This window comes from Bufo bufo, chromosome 7 (genome assembly GCF_905171765.1).
Source record: "Bufo bufo chromosome 7, aBufBuf1.1, whole genome shotgun sequence".
NCBI lineage: Eukaryota > Metazoa > Chordata > Amphibia > Anura > Bufonidae > Bufo > Bufo bufo.
The window spans coordinates 7,369,129-7,388,952 of NC_053395.1; positions in this window are offsets into that span (position 1 = coordinate 7,369,129).

Sequence of the window (19,824 nt, forward strand, 5' to 3'; positions counted from 1 at the left end):
ACAGACATTTGCAGCATGCCGGACCGCAGGGGATAACAAGTGAGGCTCATGGGGATAGTAGTTTTTTGTACTCACGGTTAACAGATGCCTCCCTGGGTCGGTAGGGCAGTGGATGGGAAGACAGCAGGAGATCTTCCGGGGCACACTCCGTTGCAGGGAACACCAGCCAGATGTTGGTTGAGGTGACCTTAATGGTGGTGATGTTTAGGGTGATTGTGCCTGGGCCCCTGGTTCGTGACGCCAGCAACGTTGGGTGCAAATGTTGGGAGTAGTAGTTGTAAGAATGAGTAGTAAGTAATTGTAAACCAGTTGAACATTTACTGACGATCAATAGTCTCTGGACAGTTAGTAGTTAGTTCATCAATAAGAAGCGTTTTGTATGGCATAAGCAATAAGTTCACTGGTAATCCTATTATCTGGTAGTGGCAAATGTATTCGAGGAATTGTTCTTTTAGGAGTGGAGTCTTGGCAGGAAAGGATCCTGGTAGTAATCCTACATTTACTTGCACTTGCGCTGAAGATGCTAATAATTGTTTATCTAGGAGTTTTCCTTTAAGGGCGTCCCCCGCACATCAGGCAAACACATCTGCTTCATTATTTGGCAGGAAACTCATCTAGAAACAGATTTTATGTTTTCTCACTACCACCCGGAAGGTTTAGTTAGTGATGAGGACAATGTGGCCTAAATTGTCTGGTTGTGATCAGGCACTCTGAAAGCTACTCCTGATCACTGGTGCTAATGAGGTCCATAAGCCTTAGTTAGCTGTTACCCTGAATAGTCTCCTTGCTTTAGCAACTGAAGTCATCTATGTTAGTCCCATGTTCATATGTAATATATGCAAATGATGCAACAGGGATCTTGTCATTACACCTAGAACATTGGACCAACACAGATGCCTTCATCTGCCAAGCACACATGCAATAATTCAGACAGATTCATAGGTACAAATCTGCTGACCAATGCCCTTAAAGGGCATTGCATAGTACTGCAAGGTAATGGGTAGCTACAGCAAAAGCAATATTGCAATAACATAATTTTTATACCCATGTTATGGAAAGAATAATTCAAAGACATTTTACTGCAAACATTGCATTATTACCAAAGTAAATTGTCAATACCAGTTTGCAGTGTGTTTATTAGAAGGTAAAGAATACCTCAGATTTTTTTCTATTATCATTTAATAATCTATGTGTATCAAACCCATGATTTTTCATTTATAGGTTTCATAATAAAATGTCTGGAAAATGGAAGAGTGAAAAACAAAAGACCCATGCAGCATCCTCCCAGAGTCAGAATGTGCGTAGTAGCAGCAGAAGCAGCACCATCTATCCAGCTAATAATAATAGTGGCACCTGTAGCTATAGTGGTGGCAGTAGGGTTAGTAATAGGAACACTGGCAGTCAGGGAAAATAAAGAGCAGGGAATCGGGAAGGAGGTCAAAGAGCCCTCAATGACATATCACAGTCTGATAAAATTGTCAGAGAGGGTGAGGCCTATGAAGATAATTGTGTCTTGGACAGGATCTTGGAACCAAATTGGGATTCTAAAGAGGTAATATCAGAGGAGGAGAGTGGAGGTCACGGTGCCAATAAAGAGCAGAGGCAAAGTACAGCAAAAACCTTCCAAAAACTTGCAGGGCCAGATCTGCTTCTATTGTGGTCAGCTCTGGAATTGGTGATGCCGCTGATACTTTAGACATAGGCTCAAAATGTGCCATACCTAGGCCAGGCTCAGCTGGTCTGTAGCTATGTCCGAGCAACTCCCGTATGCCGTTTTTACTCCACAAGGCCAGCACACTAAACCAAAGCCATGTGCAAGGTCTGCAGGGTTAAAATAAGCCATGGCTGTTAAAGTGTGCAGATATATGGAGTCATTTATCAAACTGGTGTAATGTAGACCTGGCTTAGTTGCCCATAGCAACCAATCAGATTACACCTTCCATTTTCCAAAAGAGCTGTCAAAAATGAAAGGGGGAATCTGATTGGTTGCTATGGGTAACTAAGCCAGTTCTACTTTACACCATTTTAATAAATGACCCCAATAGTTTCTGAAAATTTGGACTCCATTTTGTATCTGTTCATATTAAACTTCATTTTGTTTCTGTTAGAGCCATTGTGGCCTGTGAATGAACTGAAGATTTGTTTAGGATTGTTTGTGGAAGGGAGTTTTACTTCGTGTAAATTTATTTTCAAGGTTATTTTGGGATTTTATTGTGGATCTGGTAATTGGACTCTACGGTGTCTGGAATGTAAACAAATAAACAAGAGGTACGCAGTGACCCTTTATACAGTGCATGTCCTGGCTACATTCCACTAGGGAATGGAATCCATTGTTTAATCTGTATAGAGCTGTACCTCTTCAGGGAAGAGGACAGGAGCTCATCCTACGGCAGGATGCCTCGTGTAGAAACCTAACAGGATAGCTGTATAACTTAGCTTTAGCTGAAGCCTGCAACTTTCTTCTTGTAGTCTGTCTCTAAACTGGTCCAGGGAACTTTACTCCTGGCTTCAGAGGCTTCCAGCTTCTGCCTCCCTATCCAGCTGAGCTGAAGGTGCTCCAGCTGGCCTGGGCAAGGCCATGTCGAACAGGGACGTGCACATGCTGCACACCCTCCCTTGGCAGGGCGTAACCTAGACCCTTCCCCTAGCAGGGGTAAGCTGAACTGAACTAGAACTGATCTCCACCCTTCCTGCGGCAAGTGGGAAATGCTCACCACACCACAGAGGGAGGGTTAGAATGGAAGTAAAGGCTCCATTCTATGTCCCTGTAGCTCTGCCATTTATGCTGCCACCTGCTGGTGAACCAGGCATATTACAATTGAATATAACAGTTACATGGAAAGAGATATGCACATTATATAGGACCTGGAAATAAACGCACAGATGACATTAGGTTAACCATAGGAGATAGTAGTGAGGTGCAGAAGTGGTAATGAACCTCTGGGGCGTTACGCATGCCACTATGGACACCTTGAGCAGCTGTAACAGTTACAGGGACAGTACATGTCTTTCACAGTCCTCTGGGTCAATGTTTTTTGTGGTGAGGCAGCACCACAGCAAGAAGGCCAGTTCCTATTAATACCTCCATGTTTGTGTCAGTCTGGTTTCCACATTAGCAGATTATCTACCTCCTCCACCTCCTTCTCCAATGACATCTATCTGTCTCCAACAGAAGCAGGGCAGAATGTCTCTCTCTCTCCCTCCTATCATATGTGTATAGGAAAGCGTTGCCATGCAGTGTTAGAACTGATCGGCCTGGGGTAAAGTTTCCACGGACATCCCACTGGCTGTCTACTCGCCAACTGTGTGGATGAGGACTTGACACTGGAGGAGGAGAAGCAGGAGGATGATGATGATCACAACAACACTGGCCATGATAACCAATCATCTTACTGGTGTGCGGAGCCAGAAGGAAATGGGTCCTCAGGCTCAATGACCAGAATGGTGAGCTGTCTGTTTGCTTGCTTATGCACTGACAGGCATATCATTCACATCAAGCAGTCTCATGATTAATGAATTAATAACCATGCTTTTAGACCCTTGCTGTCAAAGCAAAAAATGGGAATGTTTTCTTCTCACCTAAAAAGAGGCCAAATTACTTTATTACCAGGATATATTGTGCACGCAGCTTTTCTTCTTATATTAACAGTTTTAGTTTTTTTTAAACAGAACAAGGGTCATCACTGGCCAGGGATCAGATACATGATATTTTGCAGAGACACAAAGCTCAGTCAGAGATATAAATGCATAACAGTATCTCTCAGCGAGATGGTAGATAATCTCTTAGGCAAGTATTACAAACAGCAATACAACAACGCACACAGACACACTGCTGAATCCACACAAGTATAGATCTTTATAACACTACAGATAATCACAGACATATCTGGCCCACCACCAAGGGGGTGGAAATCAAAACTAATAATTTGATTCGTTATTCAAAAAAGGCAATACTTCTGCACTATACTAACAGACGTGATGACGCAGACGTAGTGCGTCACGCTCTCCTCTCTCCACACGGCTCGGCTAACCCCGCTGCTCCTGGCGTCCCTGCTGCCGCTTTGCCTCCATGGTGCCGTAACCTCCCGATACCGCTAGCGGTGCCTGCTTCCCCGGCTTCCCCGGTTTTCCCACTTCACCTTGGTGTTCCACCTCGCCTGGACTCGCTTGGACTGGGGGCTTCTGAACGTTATCCTGGAACCTTGCATCGCTTGTTCCTTGCTCACCCTTTTTTGTTCCTGTAACGGACCGTTTCAGTAGACAAGGGGTTAAAATCCGTTTAGGCGATAAGCCCCTTTCTGAGAGACAGGCACAGCTACTGCAGGATACACCAAACTCCCGAACTGGATACAAAGTAGCACTCCAAACTGGAACCTCACGAATATCTGCTAGCAAACGAACAGGGATCAGCTTACACTTCTGGCAATCGGTCTTCTAACAGCATACAGCGAATCCCCCCAATAACGAGACAAGGCTCCGTGTTGAGGGTCAAACAGTGGTCTGACTTTACTTCACGTACAGCCTCTTTTATTCATAAACCACAAACATAGTACTGCCCACAGGGGTTTGAAATACAACCAATCAGTAATTTACAACACATACAATGTAACTACAGCAACCAATCGTTCACTCCCCCAGAGGACCAGAATGAAGACTGTGACATAGGACAACATATCCCCACAATGCATCATGGTCTCCTCCTCTCTGTCCCGGAGACAACCTGAGGAGCAATCCAATTATCTCTGAGGACAAAGGGAGATCGCCAATACACATGTGAGGACAACAGAACAGACATCACCATTTAAACACACAATGGGACAATGGCACAATAGAAACACACCCAGCATTTTCCTCCCAAGCTGACAAGTTACACTTATTATAAATTGTTACAACTTTGTGAGTTTACATTGTCCATACATATAACTTACATCAATTTAAACAGTATAACTTGGGGACAAACCTATCCAAAATTCACTTGAATAGGTTCAGGGGTTTAAAAGTTAGTATATGGCCCATAATCCAGGGGCAAGAGGCCAGCAGCCAGTCCTCTCCAAAACCCAGTGGCGAGGTTGGTTTCGCCACACATCTCCCCCCCCCATCAGGGAAGACTAACTAGATACCTGACCTCACGCCGGTCGGTACCTGAGTTAGTCTGGCAGCCCACCCACAACCAAATACTGGACCTGTTGACTTTAGTAGCCTGTCTCTATCCAGTGAGTCCACCAAGGTTATGTTGGAAGCTGGTACTCCCGGTCTCTGTGTTGCTTTGTGGGCAGGTATCAGCGGTACTCTGCCCTGGTGCCAGCGCTACCACGGAAGAAGCCTGGTTGGAGCCTGGTTGTTGGAGGGGGAGACCGACTGTCTCTACCCCCTGTGCTGTAAGTGCAGAGACCACGGTCCCATCTGCACTGTTGTGGGGCTTACTGTCTCCCCCTGGTGCGTTAAGCTGCCGCTGGGGAGAGGGGGTAACAAGCTCCTCTCCCATACATACTTCCAGCCACTGGGGAGGGCGACCGACCGTCTCCGCTCCCAATACAGTGTCCTGCTGCTGGGGAAAGGAGACTGGGCTCTCTATTCCCTGCTGGACACTCTGCCGCTGGGGGACAGGACCGACTGTCTCTGCCCCCTGTAACTCCGCCTGCCGCTGGGGAAAGGAGACTGGGCTCCCGATCCCCAATAATTCATACGGCCGCTGGGGAATGGAGACTGGGCTCCCAATTCCCAAAAAATCATGCTGCTGCTGGCGGGCAGGAACAACTACCTCTGCCCCCTGTAACTCAGCCTGCCGCTGTGGAGGGAGGATGCTGCTCTCCTCTCCCTGCATTTCACACTGCCTTCCCGGCATATCACTCTGCTGCTGGGGGGCAGGAACTACTACCTCTGCCCCCTGTAACTCAGCCTGCCGCTGGGGAGGGAGGACGCTGCTCTCCTCTCCCTGCATTTCACACTGCCTTCCCGGCATATCACTCTGCTGCTGGGGGGCAGGAACAACTACCTCTGCCCCCTGTAACTCAGCCTGCCGCTAGGGAGGGAGGACGCTGCTCTCCTCTCCCTGCACTTCACACTGCCGCTGGGGAATGGAGACTGGGCTCCCAATTCCCTGCAGGACCGGTGGAGAGACCTCGGTCCCATCTCTACCGGCCACCTGGGGTCCTTCCCAGTAACACTCTACAATATCTGCCCAGCTGAATGGGTCTGGATCTGGGTCTGTCACCTTACCGTCCTGCTGAGCCTTCTCAATGGAGTGGAAGAGATTTCGATAGTCCTGCTCCAGTTCCCACTACAGGGTTTCTAGGTGAGCCAGGTCTTGCTCTACCTCATGGGGGTCATCCGGACGAACTTCCCGGAAATGTTCGGGTTCGGGATCCGAACCCGACCCGAACTTTGTCCCGAACCCGAACCCCATTGAAGTCAATGGGGACCCGAACTTTTGGGCACTAAAAAGGCTGTAAAACAGCCCAGGAAAGAGCTAGAGGGCTGCAAAAGGCAGCAACATGTAGGTAAATCCCCTGCAAACAAATGTGGATAAGGAAATGAATTAAAATAAAAATTAAAAAAATAAAAATGAACCAATATCAATTGGACAGAGGTCCCATAGCAGAGAATCTGGCTTCACGTCAGCAGAGAATCAGTCTCTTCATGCCATAGCAAAGAATCTGGCTTCATGTCAGCAGAGAATCAGTCTCTTCATGCCATAGCAGAGAATCTGGCTTCATGTCAGCGCAGAATCAGTCTTCATGTCATAGCAGAGAATCAGGCTTCACGTCACCCACCACTGGAACAGGCCACTGTCACATATTTAGGCCCCGGCACCCAGACAGAGGAGAGAGGTCCCGTAACAGAGAATCTGGCCTTATGTCAGCACAGAATCAGTCTTCATGTCATAGCAGAGAATCAGGCTTCACGTCACCCACCACTGGAACAGGCCACTGTCACATATTTAGGCCCCGGCACCCAGACAGAGGAGAGAGGTCCCGTAACAGAGAATCTGGCCTTATGTCAGCGCAGAATCAGTCTTCATGTCATAGCAGAGAATCAGGCTTCACGTCACCCACCACTGGAACAGGCCACTGTCACATATTTAGGCCCAGGCACCCAGGCAGAGGAGAGAGGTCCCGTAACAGAGAATCTGGCTTTATGTCAGCGCAGAATCTGTCTTCATGTCATAGCAGAGAATCAGGCTTCACGTCACCCACCACTGGAACAGGCCACTGTCACACATTTAGGCCCCGGCACCCAGACAGAGGAGAGAGGTCCCGTAACAGAGAATCTGGCCTTATGTCAGCGCAGAATCAGTCTTCATGTCATAGCAGAGAATCAGGCTTCACGTCACCCACCACTGGAACAGGCCACTGTCACACATTTAGGCCCAGGCAGCCAGGCAGAGGAGAGAGGTCCCGTAACAGAGAATCTGGCCTTATGTCAGCGCAGAATCTGTCTTCATGTCATAGCAGAGAATCAGGCTTCACGTCACCCACCACTGGAACAGGCCACTGTCACACATTTAGGCCCAGGCACCCAGGCAGAGGAGAGAGGTCCCGTAACAGAGAATCTGGCCTTATGTCAGCACAGAATCAGTGTTCATGTCATAGCAGAGAATCAGGCTTCACGTCACCCACCACTGGAACAGGCCACTGTCACACATTTAGGCCCCGGCACCCAGGCAGAGGAGAGAGGTCCCGTAACAGAGAATCTGGCCTTATGTCAGCACAGAATCTGTCTTCATGTCATAGCAGAGAATCAGGCTTCACGCCACCCACCACTGGAACAGGCCACTGTCACACATTTAGGCCCCGGCACCCAGACAGAGGAGAGAGGTCCCGTAACAGAGAATCTGGCCTTATGTCAGCGCAGAATCAGTCTTCATGTCATAGCAGAGAATCAGGCTTCACGTCACCCACCACTGGAACAGGCCACTGTCACACATTTAGGCCCCGGCACCCAGGCAGAGGAGAGCGGTCCCGTAACAGAGAATCTGGCCTTATGTCAGCGCAGAATCAGTCTTCATGTCATAGCAGAGAATCAGGCTTCACGTCACCCACCACTGGAACAGGCCACTGTCACATATTTAGGCCCCGGCACCCAGACAGAGGAGAGGTTCATTCAACTTTGGGTTGCCCCGCAATATAATGGTAAAATGAAAATAAAAATAGTATTGAATGAGGAAGTGCCCTCGAGTAGAATAATATATTGTTAAGGGGAGGTAGTTAATATCTAATCTGCACAAGGGATGGACAGGTCCTGTGGGATCCATGCCTGGTTCATTTTTATGAACGTCAGCTTGTCCACATTGGCTGTAGACAGGCGGCTGCGTTTGTCTGTAATGACGCCCCCTGCCGTGCTGAATACACGTTCAGACAAAACGCTGGCCGCCGGGCAGGCCAGCACCTCCAAGGCATAAAAGGCTAGCTCTGGCCACGTGGACAATTTGGAGACCCAGAAGTTGAATGGGGCCGAACCATCAGTCAGTACGTGGAGGGGTGTGCACAGGTACTGTTCCACCATGTTAGTGAAATGTTGCCTCCTGCTAACACGTTCCGTATCAGGTGGTGGTGCAGTTAGCTGTGGCGTGGTGACAAAACTTTTCCACATCTCTGCCATGCTAACCCTGCCCTCAGAGGAGCTGGCCGTGACACAGCTGCGTTGGCGACCTCTTGCTCCTCCTCTGCCTTCGCCTTGGGCTTCCACTTGTTCCCCTGTGACATTTGGGAATGCTCTCAGTAGCGCGTCTACCAATGTGCGCTTGTACTCGCGCATCTTCCTATCACGCTCCAGTGTAGGAAGTAAGGTGGGCACATTGTCTTTGTCCCGGGGATCCAGCAGGGTGGCAACCCAGTAGTCCGCACACGTTAAAATGTGGGCAACTCTGCTGTCGTTGCGCAGGCACTGCAGCATGTAGTCGCTCATGTGTGCCAGGCTGCCCAGAGGTAAGGACAAGCTGTCCTCTGTGGGAGGCGTATCGTCATCGTCCTGTGCTTCCCCCCAGCCACGCACCAGTGATGGGCCCGAGCTGCTTTGGGTGCCACCCCGCTGTGAACATGCTTCATCCTCATCCTCCTCCACCTCCTCCTCATCCTCGTCCTCCTCGTCCTCCAGTAGTGGGTCCTGTCTGGCCACATTTGTACCTGGCCTCTGGTGTTGCAAAAAACCTCCCTCTGAGTCACTTCGAAGAGACTGGCCTGAAAGTGCTAAAAATGACCCCTCTTCCTCCTCTTCCTCCTGGGCCACCTCCTCTTCCATCATCGCCCTAAGTGTTTTCTCAAGGAGACATAGAAGTGGTATTGTAACGCTGATAACGGCGTCATCGCCACTGGCCATGTTGGTGGAGTACTCGAAACAACGCAACAGGGCACACAGGTCTCGCATGGAGGCCCAGTCATTGGTGGTGAAGTGTGTCTGATCCGCAGTGCGACTGACCCGTGCGTGCTGCAGCTGAAACTCCACTATGGCCTGCTGCTGCTCGCACAGTCTGTCCAGCATATGCAAGGTGGAGTTCCACCTGGTGGGTACGTCGCATATGAGGCGGTGAGCGGGAAGGCCGAAGTTACGCTGTAGCGCAGACAGGCGAGCAGCGGCAGGGTGTGAACGCCAGAAGCGCGAACAGACGGCCCGCACTTTATGCAGCAGCTCTGACATGTCGGGGTAGTTGCGAATGAACTTCTGCACCACCAAATTCAGCACATGCGCCAGGCAAGGGATGTGCGTCAAACCGGCTAGTCCCAGAGCTGCAACGAGATTTCGCCCATTATCGCACACCACCAGGCCGGGCTTGAGGCTCACCGGCAGCAACCACTCGTCGGTTTGTTGTTCTATACCCCGCCACAACTCCTGTGCGGTGTGGGGCCTGTCCCCCAAACATATGAGTTTCAGAATGGCCTGCTGACATTTACCCCGGGCTGTGCTGAAGTTGGTGGTGAAGGTGTGTGGCTGACTGGATGAGCAGGTGGAAGAAGAGGAGGAGGAAGCTGAGTAGGAGGAGGAGGAGACAGGAGGCAAAGAATGTTGCCCTGCGATCCTTGGCGGCGGAAGGACGTGCGCCAAACAGCTCTCCGCCTGGGGCCCAGCCGCCACTACATTTACCCAGTGTGCAGTTAGGGAGATATAGCGTCCCTGGCCGTGCTTACTGGTCCACGTATCTGTGGTTAGGTGGACCTTGCCACAGATGGCGTTGCGCAGTGCACACTTGATTTTATCGGACACTTGGTTGTGCAGGGAAGGCACGGCTCTCTTGGAGAAGTAGTGCCGGCTGGGAACAACATACTGTGGGACAGCAAGCGACATGAGCTGTTTGAAGCTGTGTGTGTCCACCAGCCTAAATGACAGCATTTCATAGGCCAGTAGTTTAGAAATGCTGGCATTCAGGGCCAGGGATCGAGGGTGGCTAGGTGGGAATTTACGCTTTCTCTCAAATGTTTGTGAGATGGAGAGCTGAACGCTGCCGTGTGACATGGTTGAGATGCTTGGTGACGCAGGTGGTGGTGTTGGTGGTACATCCCATGTTTGCTGGGCGGCAGGTGCCAACGTTCCTCCAGAGGCGGAGGAAGAGGCCAAGGCGGCGGCAGCAGCAGCAGAAGAGACCGAGGCGGCGGCAGCAGCAGAAGAGGCCGAGGCGGCAGCAGCAGAAGAGGTAGCAGGGGGAGCCTGAGTGACTTCCTTGTTTTTAAGGTGTTTACTCCACTGCAGTTCATGCTTTGCATGCAGGTGCCTGGTCATGCAGGTTGTGCTAAGGTTCAGAACGTTAATGCCTCGCTTCAGGCTCTGATGGCACAGCGTGCAAACCACTCGGGTCTTGTCGTCAGCACATTGTTTGAAGAAGTGCCATGCCAGGGAACTCCTTGAAGCTGCCTTTGGGGTGCTCGGTCCCAGATGGCGGCGGTCAGTAGCAGGCGGAGTCTCTTGGCAGCGGGTGTTCTGATTTTGCCCACTGCTCCCTCTTTTGCTACGCTGTTGGCTCGGTCTCACCACTGCCTCTTCCTCCGAACTCTGAAAGTCAGTGGCACGACCTTCATTCCATGTGGGGTCTAGGACCTCATCGTCCCCTGCATCGTCTTCCACCCAGTCTTGATCCCTGGCCTCCTGTTCAGTCTGCACACTGCAGAAAGACGCAGCAGTTGGCACCTGTGTTTCGTCATCATCAGAGACGTGCTGAGGTGGTATTCCCATGTCCTCATCATCAGGAAAAATAAGTGGTTGTGCGTTAGTGCATTCTATCTCTTCCACCCCTGGGGAAGGGCTAGGTGGATGCCCTTGGGAAACCCTGGCAGCAGAGTCTTCAAACAGCATAAGAGACTGCTGCATAACTTGAGGCTCAGACAGTTTCCCTGATATGCATGGGGGTGATGTGACAGACCGATGGGCTTGGTTTTCATGCGCCATCTGTGCGCTTTCTGCAGAAGACTGGGTGGGAGATAATGTGAACGTGCTGGATCCACTGTCGGCCACCCAATTGACTAATGCCTGTACCTGCTCAGGCCTTACCATCCTTAGAACGGCATTGGGCCCCACCAAATATCCCTGTAAATTCTGGCGGCTACTGGGACCTGAGGTAGTTGGTACACTAGGACGTGTGGCTGTGGCAGAACTGCCACGTCCTCTCCCAGCACCAGAGGGTCCACTAACACCACCATGACCATGTCCACGTCTGCGTCCCTTATTAGATGTTTTCCCCATTGTTCCCGTTCACCACAATTTTGAGAATGGCAAATTTGGGAATAGTTTTTCAACCCAGAACAAAAAATGTGCTTTTACGGTCACTACAAATAACTTGACCAGCTAAAACAGTACAGATTTGGTTGAATAGAAATGTGAGGCCTGTTTTTTTTTGCGCTGTGTGACAGGTATAGGTTTAATCACAGAATCAGACTTCTATCTGCACGCTAGCGTGTGTCTTAGGTTTTTCTGAATGACACTATCAGCACCTTCAATGTAAGATATCCTTTTTGGGATAGATTTCAAGTAGGCCTCATATAGCAGAAACTAGTTTTTTTGAGAATGGCAAATTTGGGAATAATTTTTCAACCCAGAACAAAAAGTGTGCTTTTTTGTTCACTACAAATAACTTGACCAGCTAAAACTGTGCAGATTTGGTTGAATAGAAATGTGATGCCTGTTTTTTTTTGCGCTGTGTGACAGGTATAGGTTTAATCACAGAATTAGACTTTTATCTGCACGGTAGCGTGTGTCTTAGGTTTTTCTGAATGACACTATCAGCACCTTCAATGTAAGATATCCTTTTTGGGATAGATTTCAAGTAGGCCTCATATAGCAGAAACTAGTTATTTTGAGAATGGCAAATTTGGGAATAGTTTTTTAACCCAGAACAAAAACTGTGCTTTTACGGTCACTACAAATAACTTGACCAGCTAAAACAGTACAAATTTGGTTGAATAGAAATGTCAGGTCTATTTTTTAGGCGCTGGGTGACAGGCTCAACTTGCCCCTGATGTAGTATATGGCCAAAAAATAACCGCATTATTGATGGTTAAATGCACGTGGGTGACACAGGCTCAGCCTGCACCAGATGTAGTATATGGCCAAAAAATAACCACACTATTGATGGTTAAATGCACTTCGGTGACACAGGCTCAGCCTGCACCTGATGTAGTATATGGCCAAAAAATAATCAGACTGTCGATGGTTAAATGCACTTCGGTGACACAGGCTCAGCCTGCACCTGATGTAGTATATGGCCAAAAAATAATCAGACTGTCGATGGTTAAATGCACTTCGGTGACACAGGCTCAGCCTGCACCTGATGTAGTATATGGCCAAAAAATAACCAGACTGTTGATGGTTAAATGCACTTCGGTGACACAGGCTCAGCCTGCAGCTGATGTAGGATATAGCACAAAATAACCACACTATTGATGGTTAAATACACTTGGTAATAGCTTGTGCTGTCGCACCACAAGCCACAAAATGGCCGCACATCACCCCAGAAAAAAGTGATCTAAAAACGCTCTGGGCAGCCTCAAAAAAGTGAGCAAGTCGATATTAGCACTTCAATGATCCCCAGCTGCAGATCGATCACAGAATGAAGTCTTTTGGAGGAGTTAATCTGCCTAATCTCGCCCTAACGTCGCAGCAGCAACCTCTCCCTATGCTTGAATCAGCAGAGTGACGTGCAGCGCTACGTGACCCAAGCTTATATAGAGGCTGGGTCACATGCTGCACTGGCCAATCACAGCCATGCCAATAGTAGGCAAGGCTGTGATGGCCTCTTGGGGCAAGTAGTATGGCGCTTGTTGATTGGCTGCTTTGCAGCCTTTCAAAAAGCGCCAAGAAAGCGCCGAACAACGAACCCGAACCCAGACTTTTACGAAAATGTTCGGGTTCGGGTCCGTGTCACGGACACCCCAAAATTCGGTACGAACCCGAACTATACAGTTCGGGTTCGCTCATCCCTACTCCCAAGCTGACAAGTTACACTTATTATAAATTGTTACAACTTTGTGAGTTTACATTGTCCATACATATAACTAACATCAATTTAAACAGTATAACTTGGGGACAAACCTATCCAAAATTCACTTGAATAGGTTCAGGGGTTTAAAAGTTAGTATATGGCCCATAATCCAGGGGCAAGAGGCCAGCAGCCAGTCCTCTCCAAAACCCAGTGGCGAGGTTGGTTTCGCCACAGCTCCCCTTTGACTTTCTGACCAACCGGCTGACTTGATCGGAGGGCTCTTGTTGCGCCTGGGATCCTGGATGCTGGATGTTGTTCTTCCGGTGTGTCCCCTGACTGCCTGTTTCCCGTTGGGGACGGGGCCCTTCTCGGACGGGTCAGGTTCGGTCTCTACGTCCTGAAACTGGAGCCTGGCCGGCCGTTCCTCCTAGTGTTGAGCGTGAATATTCGAATATCTAATTTTTTTCGCGAATATCGGCACTTCTCTAATTAGCGAATATTTCGAATATAGTGATATAAATTCGATATTTCGAATATTCTTTTTTTTTTTTTAATTGTTATATATTTTTCTTTCCCACTTCCCTAAAGTTGTTCTTACCTGTCCTTTGGATTCCTGGCTTCCTGGCTGCTCCAGTCAGTGCCCGTTGCCGCTTCTGCCAACTTCCGTGCTCATGGAGCGTCCCCATCACCATGGGAACGTCTCCATATACTAGAATGTACTGTCGGATTTGAGAATTACGTGAAAAATCGCAATTCGATTATTTCAAGTTATAATAATCGAATTTCGATTTTAACTTAGCACTGCTATATTTAATTCTAGCCTAATATGGAATATAGCAGTGCTAAGTTAAAATCGAAATTCGATTATTATAACTTGAATTAATCAAATTGCGATTTCAACTTGGACCTGGCTTACTATGGTTGGCTTGGTAGAATAAGTGAATATGACGAATGTATTCGTCATATTCCACAAAACGAAGATAACAAAGTATTCTGCATCTTCATTTTAGCTACCTATTCATCAACTTCTCTAATTCTAGCAATCATATTGGAAAGTTTACTATAGAGACAGCTAAGTTTAATTCGCTTTGCGATTATATGACTGCTTTTTAAAAAAAAAAAAAATAGAATAATTATAATACCTGATAATTATTATAATTATTCTTTTTATAAAAAAAAGCAAAGTAATATAATCGCATAGCGAATTAAACTTAGCTGTCTCTATAGTAACTTGAAATAATCGAATTGCGATTTTTCACGTAATTCTCAAATCCGACAGTACATTCTAGTATATGGAGACGTTCCCATGGTGATGGGGACGCTCCATGAGCACGGAAGTCGGCAGAAGCGGCAACGGGCACTGACTGGAGCAGCCAGGAAGCCAGGAATCCAAAGGACAGGTAAGAACAACTTTAGGGAAGTGGGAAAGAAAAAAATATACAAATAAGAGAAATATATAGAGAGACCCCCATTCAGACTAAACCCGTATTGGCTATCACTAATAAAGAAACATGAAATAATACAAAATGAAATTGACCAATTTTGGGGTAATAACTACGGCTCAGTTAAAATCCAGGTGGTATGGACACTTTCAAGGCCTATATGAGGGGGATCATGGTCAGTAATATAGCGAATCTTAGAAAGGAGTATGGAAAAAAACTGAAAAATCTAGAAGAACTAGCATCCTTAGCTACACAATCCTTCTACATAAATAAGACTGAGGAGAATTGGGAAAATATGCAAAAGTGTACACAAGCATACTCTAATTTTTTGTTGGATAAGGCCCAACAAAGGCTATTCTTTAAGGGGAAAAAATATTTTACAGAGTCAGGGCGACCTGGTAAACTCTTATCGAGAGTGATTTCGAATCAAGAGTCCAAAAAATATATAGACAATGTCCGACTGGCCAACGGTAGGATGGTTAGTGGGCAAGGTCCTGTAGAGAAGACCTTTCTGGATTATTTTTTAGATCTTTATAAAGCTGATACTAAGATTACAGATGAAATGATGGACTCTTACCTCGACAGTATTGTTTTTCCAACTATCACTCTGGCCCAAAAGAAAACACTGGAGGTAGATTTCTCTATTCAGGAACTTGAGGGGGCAATTAAATTATGCTCAGGTAATTCCACACCCGGTTCAGATGGACTACCATAGGAATTTTATAGCAAATATAAGGAGTTTATTCTCCCTAGACTCTTGGGGGTCTTTGCTGAATCAGTGGAGGATTGGAAATTGCCAGACTCAATGATGGAAGCTGTAATAACATTGATCCCAAAAAAAGGCAAGGACCCCGCAGATCTGGGATCGTATAGACCGATCTCACTGCTTAATGCAGATGTAAAACTCCTTGCAAGGATATTGGCCACAAGGCTTTCCAGTGTTATCTCCTCCATTGTCCATCCAGACCAGACCGGTTTTATTCAAAATAAGGGCACGTATCTCAATCTGCATCGGCTCTTTGCCAATATACAGGCTCCTGGGGGAACCGCTTGCTCCATCCTGTCATTGGATGCGTTGAAGGCCTTTGATAGGGTGGAGTGGCGCTTCCTCTGGAAGGTTTTGACAAGGATGGGCTTTGGGGAAAGATTTATAAACATCCTTCAATTATTGTATAGATCCCCCACTGCAAAATTGAGTCTTAACGGGATCTTGACCACTAGTTTTGAGCTAAATAGAGGTACGCGCCAGGGTTGTCCACTATCCCCATTATTATTTGATATCTACATTGAGCCCCTAGCCTTGGCTATTAGGCAGGATGAGCAGGTTAAAGGATTTGGAACACTAGGAGTGCAAGACCGTATCTCTTTATATGCGGATGACGTTCTTTTTTTTATAGACCATACGGAAATAACTCTCCCCAGAATCATTCAATTGGTCAAATTATTTGGCGAGGTGTCCGGCATTCTTATAAACTGGTCTAAGACCAGTTTGATGCCAATAGACCCGTTACCTCAGAAGGATGCGTTTGTAACCGAGTTGGACATCATTGACACCTTTCAATACTTAGGCTTGACTATATCGCCTAGGGTTGAAAACTTTGTCCAACTAAACTTGATCCCACTAATAACGAAAACTAGAGCAAAAATAGGAATCTGGTTGAGACTTCCCCTATCTAGAGCCGATCGAGTGCCATTGGTTAAAATGGTGATACTACTACAATTTCTTAGGAACACACCTACTTGGATACAAGACAAATATTTTAAACTTATGGAAAGAATAATTCATGATTTAGTGTGGGGAAGAAAACGAGTCCGGTTAAAATTGGAATATCTATATAAACCACTGGAATACGGGGGTTTAAACCTCCCTTATTTTAAAGGGTATTTTATTGCTGCCCAGCTACTGATGTGTTATGAATCGGAAAACAGTGCCCTTTTAGGGAGGTTAATAGGGAGCTATTCACATAATAATATATTTTCCCTTTTGGAATCTGGGTTACTGACTAGCCAAGAGCGGGGTTATAGAGAGACTATAAAACTACTCTAGAAAGTCTGGGCTACTACTAGAACATGGTTGAAGGTACAGGGTTCACTTACATTCACGCCTCTTTGGCACAATATACACTTACAGACGTTAGACGGTATAGCAGCTGACACATTCTGGCAAAAGAATAGGATTTTTTATTTTTCACAAGTGGTGAAGGATAGAGAGATTAAGTCATATACAGAGCTATCACAAAATGTAGAAAACCTCTCTTGGTTCAGGTATTTCCAGTTGCGTTCAGCATTATCTAGTCTGGATGATAAATTAATTCTGGATATAGATAGTTCATCTTTTTTAAATGACTGGATAGGGAGGACAACTTCTAGAATGAAGATTTCAAATATATATAAACTATTACTTAAGGCACGGTTTTGTGACATACAGTCACTAGGACAAAGAACCTGGGAGGTGGACTGTCCGAATATACAATTAGAGGGGTGGGGGAATATCTTTGCTAATTCAGGCTTACTATCCCGGAACTTCAACCATGTCCTAGTACATTTTAATATCTGCCATAGACTATATGTTACCCATACATGGCTAAATAAATGTGGGCTACGAGATACATCCAAGTGCCCTAGATGTGATATTCTAGGTGCGGACTACCTCCATATGATCTGGACCTGCCCAGAACTTAGAAAATACTGGATTAATATCAATAACTTTCTTAACCATAGACTTAAAATACGAATCCCCTTTGAACCTCAAGTGTTCTTGCTCAATGAGCTTTCTACAATAAGTAGTCACAAGTATCAAAAGATCTTTCTAGGTAGGATACTGCTGTTGGCTAGAATTTTGGTTAGCCGGACCTGGTTCGCTCGGCATACCCCAGAATTAAACACCTGGATAAATCTAGTTAACAAGGTAAAAAACTATGAACAGATTCTGTATAGGGAGAGAAATGTGGAGGAGAAGTGGATTAGGATATGGGGCGGCTGGAAGATCTGATTGACTGTAATAATCTATAAATTGTTTCTTTTGTTGTGTTTTGTGTTTTTTCTCCCCCTTTTTTTTTTCTCTTTTCCTCCTCTCCCCTCCCCCCTGTCTCTCCACCCTGTCTCTCCCCCTTCCTTTGAAGGGGGGGGGGGAGGGTGGACGCATCACAGGGTTGGGGTGGGAGGAGGGCTAGAGGGTGGGGGGATAGGGATAAGGGGAGAAAAAGAGGCTATCAAATATATGGAGTGTTTACTCAATTTCTTGTTCACTGTAAAAAAAAAATTGATATACTAATAAAGAAACAAAATTAAAAAAAAAGTTTCTGCAGCATCTTATCTCAAATTTGACATTCTTAAGCATTACATTCCGAAATTAAGAAAACAAAACATAACTTTTTTGAACATTAAACTCTGATAATGGGAGCGAGGGAACTGCTTACCTTGGCCATGTAGCTAGAACATTTTGTTTATTCACAGAAACCGCCCCCCCTTCCCTTATCCTTTACAGCTGGCTCAGTAATTTTCTACATATGCACAAGATGGAGGACATGTTCATACAAAATGGATTCTCATCCCTCACAGCAATAGAATATAAAAAATAACAGGCATGGAAACATACTAGTTCTACAAGGTAGAACCGATGCAGTAAATTGGAGGAGATCCAGTATGCCCTCAAGAGAAAGTCTATAAAGTTCAAGTCTATAAATTTGGTCTATTTTGTTAATCCATTGATTAATACTAGGGACATCTGCAGAGAGCCAAAAAGTTGGCTGCACTCTTCTATTGGTCCCTGCATCTCCCTATAGTGTGGATAATGCCTTCCTATTATATCCCGACACTTTCTCTAGGTTGCCCCTGCTGTTTCCTTATAGTGTGTATAGTGTGGATAAAGCCTCCTTATTATATCCCTACACTATCTCTAAACTGTCCCTGCTCTCTCACTATAGTGTGGATAAAGCCCCCCTATTATATGCCTACAGTATCTCTAAGCTGTCCCTGTGTCACGGATGGTGTTGCAGAAAGCTGGAACTTATAAATAAACATCTGACTGGCTTGATCCCAAACTAAGGAGCATATGGGTGAGCCCTATAAAACCCCTAGAGCTCTCCCTGACTGCTATGCCCATGCAAAGTTCTTTATGGTAGACGATTGCATGCCCTCGTACCTAATACTGTGTGACACCTGAAAACCCTATAATAGTGAGGGGACACGACCGGCTCCCTGCACTTAATACGGATGGAGTCAGGGTCACCTAGAATCAAGCCAGCAAGTAAACACAAATAAAGGAAAAAGACTTATCTGAGGAATCAGTAGTAGCAACCTCCAGCAGTGAACAACACATCCAGGAAGAAGTATAAACCACAAAGTGAGGCAGTATGGGAGGGAATATAAAGGGAGACAATTAGTGTAAATAGGTGACAGCTGTGAGAAGGAAAGAAGATGACAAAGTGAAACCAAAACAAAGAACGTCATGCAAGAGGTAGAGAATAGCGTCTAACAGACCTTCTCACAGAACTGGCGGTGACACCCTGCTCTCTCCCTATAGTGTGGATAAAGCCTCCCTATTATATTCCTACACTTTCTCTAAGCTGCCCCTGCTCTATCCCTAGAGTGTGGATAATGCCTCCCTATTATATCCCTACACTATCTCTAAGCTGTCCCTGATCGCTCCCTATAGTGTGGATAATGTTTCCCTATTATATCCTTACACTATCTCTAAGCTGTCCCTGCATTCTCCCTATAGTGTGGGTAAAGCCTCCCTATTATATCACTACACTCTCACTAAGCTGTCCCTGCTCTCTCCCTATAGTGGGAAGAGAAAGGAAAAAGAGGAAGTTTATTCAAACACTCAAGGATCTGGATAGGAAATCCCCCGAGTGTCTGAAAGTAGGGGCCGACAGTGGTGGTAACTTGAGTCTGAGTAGCGCAAGGGAGGCAGCCCAAAAAGTGTCCAGTGAAGGCACTCAATGTAAATTTCGAAAAACACAAGGGAGGGGA